Source organism: Bison bison, unplaced genomic scaffold (assembly GCF_000754665.1).
Source record: "Bison bison bison isolate TAMUID 2011002044 unplaced genomic scaffold, Bison_UMD1.0 scf7180017864093, whole genome shotgun sequence".
In the NCBI taxonomy this organism is placed as follows: Eukaryota; Metazoa; Chordata; class Mammalia; order Artiodactyla; family Bovidae; genus Bison; species Bison bison.
The window spans coordinates 2,241,531-2,255,383 of NW_011494665.1; the positions used below are offsets into that span (position 1 = coordinate 2,241,531).

At 51.0% G+C, this 13,853-nt stretch overlaps 1 protein-coding gene across 7 annotated transcripts in view; it reads left to right on the plus strand.

Moving 5' to 3' along the window:
- Positions 1–13,853, plus strand: part of KCNN3 (potassium intermediate/small conductance calcium-activated channel, subfamily N, member 3) — a 170,650-nt gene that overhangs the window by 54,808 nt on the left and 101,989 nt on the right. The window contains exon 1 of one of the 7 annotated variants that reach the window (XM_010838336.1): positions 6,093–7,453. The exons of the other annotated variants lie outside the window; for them this stretch is intronic. The gene's annotated coding sequence lies outside the window, so the exon portion shown is untranslated. Of the gene's footprint in view, positions 1–6,092; positions 7,454–13,853 lie in introns of those variants that run through there. 7 annotated transcript variants of the gene reach the window in all.

Below are 13,853 nucleotides of genomic sequence, written 5' to 3' on the forward strand. Positions count from 1 at the left end.
CCCGACCCAGGGATCGAACCTGAATCTCCTGTGAATCCTGTATGGTCAGGCAGATTCTTTACCGCTGAGTCACTGGGAATTCTGATGCTTTAGGGGTCCACTGCTAAATGAGTTAGTAGGAAAAAAAAAAAAAATAAATGAGTTAGTAGGAGTGTCTTCCCTTCAGGGAATGGACTGAAGGTTCAGGCTGAGTCTTGCTCTATTCCCTTATTTTCCCTTCTCCTTCTAGAAGAAACCGGGCTCAAGTCACATTCTATCTGTTAGGTGAGGACTACTGTATGTCAGACATGGAGGATCCAGAACTAATTGAGACCTGGTCCCTGCCTTTGGAAGCTGCTTGTCCTAGACCTCGATCCACTGGGACCCAGGCTGATAAGCTTTGAGGTGTGAGGTGTGTGTGTATGAAACATTAGGTGGCCACAGAGGGCTGGGAACCTGTCACAGGGAGATGACATTTTAACCAAGCAGTGTATTCACCAGGAGCAGAGTCCTGTGCATGTTTGGGATGAAACTGGCCTGGAGCGTTTCAGGGGCATTAAAGAGGAGAGAAAGGAACGTCTGTCTGTCTTCCAGGGGAGAAGGGAGCTGCCTCACCCTGGTGGGGCTGGGATCTCTGTCCTTGCGAGCCCCTGATAGACATTTCCTAATGGTGTCTCTAGCTGGTTGACTGATGGGTTTGAATGGCCTTCACTGGGGATCGTGGATGGGCCAGTGGCCAAGGTCCTCCTTTAGAGCTGAACGGATAGATAGGGGACCCCTGAGATCCTGAAGCCCCTGGATAGCCCCTCAGCCTGCTTGGTCCGAGGACATGAGCTCCTTCAGAACCTTAGGACTTGACTGGAATGTTCTGGATAGTGGCCTCCTCTGCCGAGCTCACGTCCATTTCTTGCCCTGTGCCAACAAACAGTCCCCGGACAGATGGCCGCACACGAGGGAGACTGGAAACGGGGAATGTGTCCAGAGGACAGTGCCGGGCCTCCCAACGACCTGCCTGCACCTGGATGGCTGAAAGGGAAGGAGGAAAGAGGGGCCAGTGCTGCTCAGTCCGAATACCACGAGTCCTTGTCAGACTACCCTTCAAAGACAGAAAGCTGAGAGGATGACGCATCGGCAGCCCCCTCGGTGACAACGGCGTCACCTCTCATCTTGTCTAGTGCTGTGTATTTTTTGGAGCGTTGTCGGGTATATTGTCAGACCTCTTGCCTGCCTGCCTTTACCCCTTTGACTTTTAGGTTTTTACCTCCTCCAGGAAGCTTTCTGGCCGCCCCCACTCCCTGGGCAAGGTGCCCCTTCTAGAAGTTGGCTGGGTTCTGACCTGGACACTGTTTCTCACCTGTGTCTGCTCTGGCCACAGGTCCATGGAGGTGGGGACTGACTCGGACTCTCAGCTCTGTGCCACAGGCAAGAGCAGCCAGCACACGGCAGGGATTCGATAACTGGAACCAAATGAATGAACAACAAGCCCAGGGGTCAGACGGGTAGATTGATTCTTTCCTCGGTCCATAGAAGACCAAACGGAGTCTCTTTAAGACTGACAGACTGGCCTGAAGTCCCTGGCTTGTGCATCATAAGGGGTCCAGGGTCTTGGCAGGCTGCCCTCTGTGAGCTGGGCTGGCCAGGCCCACTGTGATCCTCTGCATCGCCCTCTTGTCCCTTCTTGTCCCCTCTCATCACAGGCCTTGGTCCCAGAGCCTCTTCACACTCAGATCTGCAGCTGGCCATGGATTGCCATGGTTACCACTCCAGCCTTGGCAGTCTCTGTGTGACATTTTGGTTTTATTTGCTAAATATTTGAACACTTGGCTTTAACCCTTTCTGTCCCAGAGAGGGCTTTCCTGCCATGTTGCCCTTCCTTAGGGGTGGTGGTCTCCTGCTGCCATCTCGGGGCCCCCCAGAGCCCAAGGGCGGCATGCCTAGGGAGCAGCAGGCTGTTTCTCAGCTGCCTGTGTTGACTTTCTGTTTTGGCAGTTGGAAATGTCATCCTGTGTCATGCTTCTTGACAGGGCGTCTGTTAACAGGTGTGAAAACCATTGCCCTGGGCATGTTCAGACTTGCCCCAGCCTCGAGGGCCAGTCCCAGACTTCCGGAGTCAGCTGCCTGCAGCTCCATTGACTTCCAGGCAGTCACCTCTTGCCAAGTCCTCCAGAAGCTTCCTCAGCTCCAGGACTCCAGGATGTCAGAGGTGTCCTCTTCCCTTGACCTTGGCAGGGGGACAGAAGGGAAACTGGTTTCGGAAGGAGTCACTGTTTGTAAATGGGGAGGTGGTGTCACCTCACCTCCCACTCCTCTTCCCCTGCTGGTTCAAGATGAGGTGGTGCCTGGGAGGCTGAATCCACCCAGCTGTGCGTTACCTTGGAAACCACACACCTAGCCTTGGGAAAGGAGGAGGGCCGAGGCATACTTCTCAAGAAGCTTCCGCTATAATTCAGGGATACAAGAGATCATTGTCCCAACACAGACAGCTAATGAGTGACCGGAGTGGGAAAAGTAGCCCAAGTGCCTGCCCCATCCAAGGCACTTCCTCCCAACAAGCCTCTGCCCTCTTTGCACGGTGTGAGGGGCCTGGTCTGTCTGGGGTACTGATCACAGTGTGACCTTGGGTAGGCCACTTCTCTCTCTACCTGAGTTTTGTCACCTGTAAAGTAGGCAGATTAGATCAGACGATCTCTGGGACCTCTGATTGTATCCAGTATTCCATGTTGGAAGGATGCTCATGATAAGGAGAGAAAAATGTAGACAGAGTGGGTATGAATGTTTTTTAAAAAAATGTTTATCATTATTTATTTATTTGGCTGCACCAGGTCTTAGCTGTGGAATGGGAGGTCTTTGGTCTTCACTGCCACACGCAAGCTCTTAATTGTGGCGTGCAGAATCTAGTTTCCCCCGCTAGGGATTGAGTCTGGGTCCCCTGCATTGGGAGCCCAGAGTCTTAGCCACTGGACCACCAGGGAAGTCCCTGAATGATTTTTGATAGCAAGAACGGATGAAGTTTGCATTCAGGAGGCCCTTGTGTGGGACTGTCCAAGCAACCTGTCCCTTCTCCTAACTGCCTCCCTTTTCTGTCCGCAAAGGGAGCTGGCTATCCCCTTAGTATAGCCTTGAACTTGAAATAGCAAACAATCAAAAGGACAGTTCCTTGGCTCCAACATACTTAAGTTTAAAGGTGACTCCTCTTAAGTCTCTTACAAATATAATCTGGTCAGACATCTTAAAGCTTTTAGGATAATTAAAGTCAGTGACCAAATTCCCTTCCTCAGCACTCAGTTCCAACCTCCTTTCCATGAATACAAACTCCCACTTCTTCAAAGTCACTGGGGAGCACATGTTCAACTTAATAGAATATTCTGTTTCCCTGTGAGTGCAGATGTGCACTGTCCATGACTTTTTCAGTTAATTCATTCTGTTTTGTATTGTTCTTTTCAAAATATTTTTGTATGTATTTGACTGTGCTGGGTCTTAGTTGCAGCATGCAGGATCCTTTAGTTGTGGCACATGGGATCCAGTTCCCTCACCAGGGATAGAACCCTGGGCCCACTGTACTGGGAGTGTGGAGTCTTAGCCGCTGGACCATGCTGCTTTTGTACTGTGGTCGGTACTGTTTTCAGATGATGATCTCTTCATCCCTGCTCTACATTAGGGATGGGCGTCAGATCCCCTGTGCCATGTTCTGGACCCTGCAGGCTAGGGAACCCCACTGCCTGGGGATGTGTGTTTGGAAAGCACCACAGGGTCCCAGGGCTTCCTCCCGATTAGGACACGTCTAGCTCGGTTATGAGCTCCACGAGGGCCATGCTTCCTCGTAACCGTCTCAGTGGCTGTCCCTGCTGTGCTTGTAAGGGGGGCTGTATGTAGTAGGACTGCAGTGATTCTAAATCTGAGCTAAAGATAATCGACTCTCTGAGGGTTTGGGAAATTGGAAGGCATGGTAGAATTTTTACTGTTTGGAGACTTCATTGCATTATACGACCAAGAAAATGCTGATAATTCTAGTCTCTCTGTTCAGCAGGAACCTGGTAAAATGACATCTTTTTGTTTTTAAGAGAATAGATGGCAAAATCACCACGGCTCAAATTCTCCCAAACCTAATAATTGGAAAAGAGATGAAATGTGCCGAGTTTATCTTGGAATTAAAGAATTCAATACGATTCAATCCAGCAGAATTCCATTTCCTCTGAACACATCACTGGTACAAAGCTGGTGGCTGTGTGGGAGGGACCCTGGGCCCCGGTTGTAACTTTGTCACTAATTTTTTTTTAATTGTTGTAAATGGATATGTAAAACTTACCATGTTAGCCATTTCTAAGGGTACAGTTCAGTCAGTGGGAGTAAGTTCAGGTATATTGTTGCGTAGCCATCACCACCGTGCATCTTCAGAACTGACTTTGTCAGTTTTTTTTAAGATTTTTTTTTTTTTTTTACATAGACCATTTTTAAAGTCTTTATCGAATTTGTTAAACTTTTTTTTGTGTTTTAGGTTTTGGTTTGTTGGCCATGAGGCACGTGGGATCTTAGCTCTCAGACGAGGGTTTGAACCTGTACCCGTTGCATCGGGAGGCAAAGTCTTGACCACTGGCCTACTACGGAAGTCCTGACTTTGTCACCTTTATGTAACCTTCAGGCACCCGATGGCTCATGGGTGTGTGGGCTCCCCCTCTGAGTCTGGGGGCTTTTTTCACACATGCATCTCCTACCAGCATACCCCCCTCACTGTGTCAGTCCCTGAAATTACCTTCACCCCGTCTTGACACCCTTATATCACATGCCCAGGTTCTGCTTCCAAGTTTAGATTTGAAAAAAGGTTTGTAAGCCCACAAAAGACAAGAAGGCCAAGGCTCTGTTTGTTGATCTCTTATGTGCCAGAAATTGTGTCCTGTATGATCTCAGTGGATCCTCAGGTCAGTCCTGTGAAGTGAATTCTGTTATTATCCCTGCTTTACAGATAGGACAACTGAGGTCTAGGAAGGTAAGTGACATGGCCAAAGTCATGTGGCTGCTGAGAGGCAGAGCTGACTCGAGTGGACTATCTCCAGGCCCGTTAAGCTCTCGTTAGGTGAGAGCTCCATCCTCGGTCTGTCTCTCCTGCCCCTAGTTCCTGCAGGATAAGAAGGCAGCTTGAAATTTGGGCTCACCCACTGGGGACTCCTCTCCAAAAAAGGGCAAGAGCGGACATGACAAAGCCCAGGGCAGAACAACAACCCAGACGCTATTGGTTCAACCCTGTGGCAGCACCCCAGGCCCTTAGCCCCAGTTCCAGGAGGGAGCCCCAGCCTCTGCTCTGCCCTATGGTGGCCCCTCTGCCTGTTAGAAACCTTTTCCCTTGGCAGGGAAATTTGGGGGAGAATGGATACATCTATGAGGCTTCCCAGATGGCGTTAGTGGTAAATAACCTGCCTGCCAATGCAGGAGACATAAGACCTGGGTTTGATCCCTGGGATGGGAAGATCCCCTGGAGGAGGGCTTGGCAACCCACCCCAGTATTCTTGCCTGGAGAATCCCATGGACAGAGGAGCCTGGCGGGCTACAGTCCATAGGGTTGCAAAGAGCCCGACACAACTGAAGCAACTTTGCATGCACACACAGACACATGTATATGTAAGGCAAGTCCCTTCACTGTTCATCTAAAACTATACCCCAATACCAAATAAAGAGTTAAAGAAAGAAAGAAATCCCTTCCTTATGCTAATTGCCCTCTTGTCCTCCCCTTGGGTCCCAGGCCTACCCCAGGGATGAGGTCCAGCACCCTCAGGGAGCTAGGGGCTGCCAATTCTAAGTGGCTTTCCATCAAGACTGGATGATCCTTTGGTTTCCCTGCTTTCCCTCCTGATCCCTGCTTGGCTAGAGCCTTCTTTGAAGCTCTGGCTGCCTGGCTGGGGCCCTATTGGGTCTTGCTCTTTTTTGTCCTCCTCCAACCCCCACCCTCTAAGAGACTGGCTCCTACTTCTCTGCTAGCCGCTTGGCCCTCAGGGCTTCCTTGATGGCTCACCTGGTAAAGAATCTGCCTTCAATGTGGGAGATCTGGGATCGATCTCTGGGTTGGGAAGCTCTCCTGGAGAAGGGGATGGCTACCTACTCCAGTGTTCTGGCCTGGAGAATTCCATGGACTGTATACTCCATGGGGTCCGCAAAGAGTCGGACATGACTGAGTGACTTTCACTTTCACTTTCTGGCCCTCAGGCCTAGTCAGCGCCTATCTGGGCTGCGCCTGGCCTTCCCTTTGGACACGGCGCCTTTGGCTGCCAGTGTCCTGGGTGCATCAGGCGTCAGCAGCCTGCTCAGTTTCCCCAGCCCTCCTTCCTCCTCCTTCCAACTGTTCCTGTGGTAAGGGGTCAACAGTTTCACACTGAAGCCCCCTTGGATTGGACACAGGACTTCCCATTGTCTTCTGCTGCCTATATGAGACATTCCCTGCTTCCCTGGCAGTCATCAGAGCCCTGTCTCCATCCTGCCCACTGCTCTGCGCAGTGCCCTCCCTCTGCACCTGCCTGGGGGTGTGAGCTGCTCAGGACAGAGGACTGCCGCTCATTCCATTTCTATAGCCAAGGACAGCTAGTGCCCCAACTCGGACGGTAACCCCTTAGCCCACGTTGAATGGAATGTTTGCTAAAACCCTCTGTCCTCTACACAGAGCTGCCAAGCCAAGCCGCAGGCCTCCACCCCCTTGTCCCCAAGCTCCCACCCTTGCTTGTCTAGTTGGCTTTTGGGGACGAGAGTGGCGCCTGTCATTTGCATCTGTGCCTTTTCCCCACGTTCATTTGGTTTAGCCCTTCACTCTAGTCTATCTGGGTCTTTTAGCATCTCGCTCAGCAGCCTGTGTTTGGGGCTCTCCTGGCTTCATGTCTTCTCACATTTGATAAGCTTGACTGTGACAGCTTCATGCAAGCCATTGATACAAATGTGGCACCAGAAATGGAATCTGGGGAAGTAAACTTCCTTTTGTTGAATTAAAGGCAGGAGATGTAGAGAAGAAGAAATTCAAGGCTTTGCAGATCTTTCTCATTCTAAACATTTCGTGGCCTCCCCCTAGGCTGTGGCTTTATGCGCCCTCCTACCCACCTTCCCTCACGAGCCCAGCCGTGTGTGCACACCACGTCAGCGCTCACTGAGCGGTGGTCCGGTGTGGGACAGGAGTCGTGAGCTGCCCAGTGGACCCCGTCTCTGTGCTCCTCACCATCTGTGAATGAAAGGGTGAGGTAGGTGTTTGGCCACTGGCAGGATTGGGTCGTCACAACGCTGTCCCAGCAGCCTGCGTCATAGGAGAGTGCTGCCCGGACTCCAACATTCCTGAAGCCACTCTCGGCTGCAGCAGCTGGACTTGGCCGTGACTGCTGACCAGTGGCTGTGTTGGCCGCAGGCACAACCAGAGATCAGCGAGCAGCCACGGTGGAGCCACCCGCCAGGTGCAGAGTGGCCGCGGCCTCTGAGCTCAACACCCCTCGGCTGCTCCGTGGGGGAGGTGGGTGAGCCCCTGACGCTGGTCCTCTGTGTGTGCCCACACACCCTGCCTCTCTCAACCCTCAGGTCCTCCATTTGTGTAACCAGGGTGGGGAGCTACGTGCTCTCCAAGGCGCCTCTCAGCTCTCTCTTGTGCCTCTTGCCAGAATGTACTAGAATCCTTGTTGATTTGAGATCAGAGAGAAATGACCACTTTCGGGTGTGTGTGTGTGGAATGAGGGGGAGTAGGGGGAGGGCAGGGCCATATTTGCCTTCCTGCTGCTGTTAGAAATAGCAACCGCTCTCCGCCTCCCCTGAGGACTGGACAAAAGGTGATTAATTTATCTGACACAGAGCTATTGAAGGTCTGTTATGAGCCTGGCACCACGTGGACGGCAAGGCCCCTGCCCTAAGCAGGCGTGTGATCCAATGGGTAGATAAGCACTCAGATACTCACCGCCTGGGGTGCCAAGTGCTGGGGGCTGAGCTGCGAGTTCGGGTGTGGGTACACCAGGGCCTTCCCCGGGGGTGGAAATGAGGCCGCTGCCTCTGGGAACTTTGAGTTGGGCCTTGAAGGCTGGGTGCAGTTTCTGCAGATGTGGGCGGGGTAAGGGCCTTGAGGGAAAGAGACCTGCTGGAGAAGATGAGGAGGTGGGTGGGGGGAAACTCAGGGCTTCTAGGAAAGGGGAGGGATACATCTGGCCATAAAGGCAGTGGTTGGAAGCGAGAACAAATGGAAAGGCTGAGGGGCTTCCCTGGAGGCTCAGGGGTGAAGGGTCCACCTGCCAGTGCAGGAGATGCGGGTTTGATCGCTGGGCCGGGAAGACCCTACATGCCTCTGAGCCCCTGTGCCACAGCTCCTGAGCCTGTGTTCTGGAGCCCGGGAGCTGCAACTACTCAGTCTGCATGCCACAACTACTGAAGCCCGAGCACACCAGAACCAGTGCTCCGCAAAAAGAGTGGTCACCGCAATGAGAAGCCTTTGCGTTTCAGCCAGAGTGGCCACTGCTTGCTGCAACTAGAGAAAAGCCTGCACAGCAATGAAGAAAAAATAAATAAGATTATTAAGAAAAAAAAAAAAGGCTGGACCCAGAACCTGGCAAGCAAGATCAGGAGAGATGAGGCATCCTTGTCTACAGAGGCACCAATCCTTAACTGTTTATCAGAAAGGGCTCACAGATCTGGTGGGGGGCTGGGGAAGGAAGCCAGACAATTGATCCCCAAGTTGCATCAGCAAAGCATTTTATGTAAGATTGAGAAAGCATCAGTAGTCAGCGTTAAGACCAGAGGTGGGGGTGGGGATGGGAGGACTGGTGGAGGGGGGACTAGTGGAGATTTTGGTGGAAAGCCACCCCCCCACCCCTTCTGCAAGCTTAAGCACCTGCTCTGACTTTAAAGCACACCATTGAGCTTGAGGAAACGATGAAGAGCTCCTTCCTTGGGGGATCTTTAGACATAAAGATGACAGCTACCTGGTAAGCTCTTGTTCGAGATGGAGAGGAATGGAAAAATACCCCTCCAGAACCTGGGGTTCTGTGATCTCATTGACGGAACACGACCCCACCAGGAGCCAGGGCCTCTTGGGGAGCCCGGTTTGTCTTGTTCTGTCAGATCTTTTTAGATGCTTAACTGCACTGATGAGATTTACGAGAACCTCAGGATTTTACAGTTTCGCTCTTATTGTTCCCTAATCCAGCCTCTACCTAAATATACACAGCTCCCCAGCAGCCTCCCTCAGGCAGGGAGTTCTCGGCCTTCCTCTGCCTGCGGCATTGGGGAGGGGGTGTGGCGGGAACGGCCACCCTCCTGGAGTGTTGGCAGGGCGGGCTCCTGTCCCCAAGGCCCAACTTGTCACCTGCAGGAGCAGTGATATCACCTGAGGCTGATGTGGGAGCGTCTCAGTTTGTAGTGAGTTTGAAAAGTCCAAACGCCAGGGAAATGGAGGAGGAGACATGCTGCCTGAGGCTTGAAAAGGAGCCACTGACTTCAGACAGGCACCTCTCCTGCCCCTGTTGGCTTATCCTGGAAGAGCCTGTCACAGTCACCCTGCGTCTGTGCCATTTATTCCCCCTCTTCTCAGTGTCTTTTCAAACCTCTTATCAGCATCATCTAGGCCTGCCTCATTCCACCTTCTCTTCCGTCTTCTCTGCTCTCCTTTCTTGCTCGTTTCAACCTTTCCTGCCCTTTGTATCTACACGTGGGATGCCTGTCACTGTGGGCTGGCCTCATGGATGTGTGTGGCTTTCAGAATGAGTGGACAGGGCTGAATTGACAGCCGATACTGCCTGGCTCTGGAAAAAGAGAGGAGGACAATGAGGGACAGGATCTCTTCTAGCCGAGAACATTCTGATCTGGGTGTCGTTTCAGGATAAATTTAGTTCCCAGGGCTGGTGCAACATTCTAATTTGGTGGGAGTCCTTGGGCGCCCATGGTGGGGAGGGAATGGGCCTCTTCTCACCGGTCTGGTCCATTTCAGGGGGCCACGTGAAATCCAGGTTTGTGATCATTACGTAGAATTGCAATTGTGGCCATGCCACGCTAACACGAGATTGATTCATCTGGGGTGAAATTTCTTTGAAGCGCCTTCTAGTTTGTGGTTTCTGGAGCGTCTACATTTTCATGGCTGGCCCACTTCAGGGTGTGGATACCGATCAACAGTGTGCACTGGTTGTGTTCTCATGCTCCCTGGATTAAATCAATAATGACTAAAGTATTAATTGGGCCTTTATGAAAGGAAAATGAGATATGGTACAGAGTGGAGACTTCTAGAGTTGGAATCAAAAGTTTGAATCCCATGATGTTCTGATGCTAGCTCTGATGCTAATGGGTGACCTCAGGTGACGCACTGAACTGCCCCAGTACGTTTTCTCCTCTGTAGGATGAGATCATAGTGGCCACAAGGAGGGTAGTGAGCATCAGCTACAAGAATTGGGGAAAGGGCCCATGCGAGCCTGGCTCAAACAAGGGGCTTGACAGAGATTTAATTTTAGACCCTGCCTGTCAAACCCAGCCCTCTGCTCTTGGCCTGGTGGTCCAGCTCTTGCCTGCTGTTGGCAACTGTTGAGGTGCTGGACACCTTTAGTCCTTTAGAGTAAGTCTCTGAGGCCCTTGCTGACCATTCCCATGATGCTTTCTTAGCTGGTGGTCAGGAAGACTCCCTGGGGGCCTCTCTTCGCCAGCCTCTCCCCTTCTCCCCTCCCTCGCCCCATTTCCTTCTCAAGAACAGAGTCCGGAAGCAAAACACTGGTCCGTGCTGTGTTAATGGGCACTACAGGCCTCCGGGGAGCCTCTTGCTCTGTCCAAGAAAGACAGGCTGGTTCCTACCAGTGTGGGCCCAAGGTCACAGAGCCTCCTTCTGACAGCCAGGGACTGAAGCCTCTCAGCCATCTCAGGAGCTGGGAGTGGATCCAGGGATGATGGGTAGAGAGTGGGCAGCCCTGTGACAGGTGCATGGAATGCAGGAGGTAGCAACTCCCTGATAGGATGGTGATGGTTAAAGTGATCATGCAAGCGTGCAAGCATGCTCGGTCGTGTCCGACTCTTTGCAGCCCCATGGACTGTAGCCCGCCAGGCTCCTCTGTCCATGGAAGTTTCCAGGCAAGAATATTGGAGTGGCTTGCCATTTCCTACTCCAGGGGATCTTCCCCACCCAGGAATCGAACTCTTGTCTCCTGTGTCTCCTGCATTGGCAAATGGATTCTTACTACTGAGCCACCTGGGCTGCCCATAAAAGTGATCATAGCAACTAAAAATTACAAAGTGCTAAGAGTTGGGCTACAAGTTTTTCAGCATTTATCTTATTTAAATCTTCATATTCTTCCCAATTTACTCCCATTCATCCTGTATTAGTTTCTGATTGCTGCTGTAACAAATTACCACAAACTTAGTGGTGTAAAACAGCACCAATTTATCATCTTATAGTGCTGGAGTCTAAAATGAGTCTTATTAAGCTAAAATCAAGGTGTCAGCAAATCTGCATTTCCCAGAGGCTCTGGGGAGAACTCATTTCCTGTCTTTTCCAGCTTCTAGAAGCTGTCTGCCCTTCCATCTTCAAAGCCAGCAACAACTGACCAAGGTTTTCTCACATGGCATCGCTCTAACACTGACTCTTCTGGTCTCCCTCTTTCACTTTTAAGGACCCTTCTGATGACACTGTATCCACCCGGATAATCCAGGATAATCTCCATATTTAAAGTCAAGTGATTAGCCATCCTAATCCATCTGCTTCCCTAATTCTGCTTTGCCGTGTACCGTACTCACAGGTTCTGGCGTTCAGGATGTGGACATTTGGGGGAGACACTCTGCCTGCCACAATCCCCTATTTGTAGATGAGGAAACTGAGGCTTGGCTGTTACATAACATTCCCAAAGTCATGCAGCCAGGAAGTGGCAAGGTTGGAATTTGAGTTGGAGCTGCATGATCTAAAACCTGTTTTCATTTTAAAGGGCTCCCGAGGAAAACAGAGAGAACACACATCCCCAGAATGGCCCCAAACAGTCAACCACAGTGAGGGACAGGCAGATGGAAGGAACATGCCCAGTTTAAAGCCCCCAACATGTTTTTAGCTCAGGATGGAAGAACAGACTGCTCTGTGAATAACACTGCATAAACGGAACCAGCGGTCCTCAAACTTGGCTGAGTGTTGGAATCACCCAGGGAACTTTAAAACAATACTGGTGCCTTAGTCCCACCCCCAGAGATTGGGATTTAATGCTCTGGGGAGGCACTGAGTGTAGGGGTTTTTCCAAGCTCCCCAGGTGATTCTAGAACACAACAGGGTGTGGGAATCATTGCTTTGGGCTACTTCACCATGCCCTCCATAATTATGTCAGTCTTTTGCGACCATGCCCAGGGCACCCCCCTCCCACCCCCAGCACTTTGCTCTGGGGCCCTTGCCCAGAATAGCCACGTCTCCCTTATTTCTTCCTGGCAGCCTCCCTTGCACCCTGGCTATGTATAAAGCTACATATTCTGTGCACAGAGGAGCTTCCGCTTGGGAACAAGGAATACTTTCCTTCTGCGTCTCTTGTATGGCTCTTGTATGGCTCTGCGTCTCCTTCTGTATGGCTGTCTGCAGAATTGAATTTTATTAATTTCCCCATTGCACATGTTATACTTCTCTAAAGGGTCCCTCCAAGAAAATACAATAAACTGTTTCTTAGGGAGTCTGCATCTGTTCAATTTGAGAGGTGGGGATTAGAGATCAGACTCTGAAACCAGGCTTCCCTGGTGGCTCAGATGGTAAAGTGCCTGTCTGCAATGCGGAAGACCTGGGTTCGATCCCTGGGTTGGGAAGATCCCCAGGAGAAGGAAATGGTAGCCCACTCCAGTACTCTTGCCTGGAAATCCCATGGACAGAGGAGCCTGGTAGGCTACAGTCCCATGGGGTTGCTTAAGAGTCAGACCATGACTGAGAGACTTCACTTTCACTTTTAAACCAGACTGCCTGGGTTCAAATCCCAGCCCTGCCAGTTCCTGCTGTGAACTTGGAGTGAGTTATTCTGTCTCTCTTTGCCTCAATTTCCTCTGTTTAAAAAAATAAGGATAACAATAGTACTTATCTATACCTGGGATTGGAGTGCAAATTAATGGTTTTATCTATATAAAAGCGATTAGCAAGAAGGGGGTCGGGCACGTAGGAAGACTGTATAGGTATTTGCTAGTATTACTACCCCTGATCCTTCTGTCACTACTATTCTCTTAACCTGGCTCTGTGGGATTCAGTTACAGTCAACAAACACTGATGACCTCGTCTGTGCCAGGACAGGAAAGAAGAAGTATTCCTGACCCTCAAATAGTTCCTGGTCTTGGGAGGGAGTGAGGAGAAGGAGTCAAACAGGTGGGCAACTCGTTGTAATTCAGTGTGAAAAGTTTGAACCAAATTGCTAAGGGATGATAAAGACAGGGATGTCCCTGATATGGGGATTCAATGGGGGCCACAGATGGGAAGGTGTGTTGTGAATTCTAAGCACTGAAACATCTCCATGGGCTTTTGTCCCTACCAGCTACACTTGCAGAGTTGTGGTCTGTAACAACTTTCTGTGAACTGTTTTGTGAATAGTCAATTCAAATAAATCATGCTAGTGCTTGCTGCTGCTGCTGCTAAGTCGCTTCAGTCGTGTCCGACTCTGTGCGACCCCGGAGACAGCAACCCACCAGGCTCCCCCATCCCTGGGATTCTCCAGGCAAGAACACTGGAGTGGGTTGCCATTTCCTTCTCCAGTGCATGAAAGTGAAAAGTGAAAGTGAAGTCGCTCAGTCGTGTCCGACTCTTCGCGACCCCATGGACTCTGCAGCCCACCAGGCTCCTCCGTCCATGGGATTTGCCAGGCAAGAGTGCTGGAGTGAATGCATTAATATGTCCCAATTCCTGCTGAGGATGCCCCTTGACAGGAGAACCTGCCCCTGAAGGAAGGGTTACC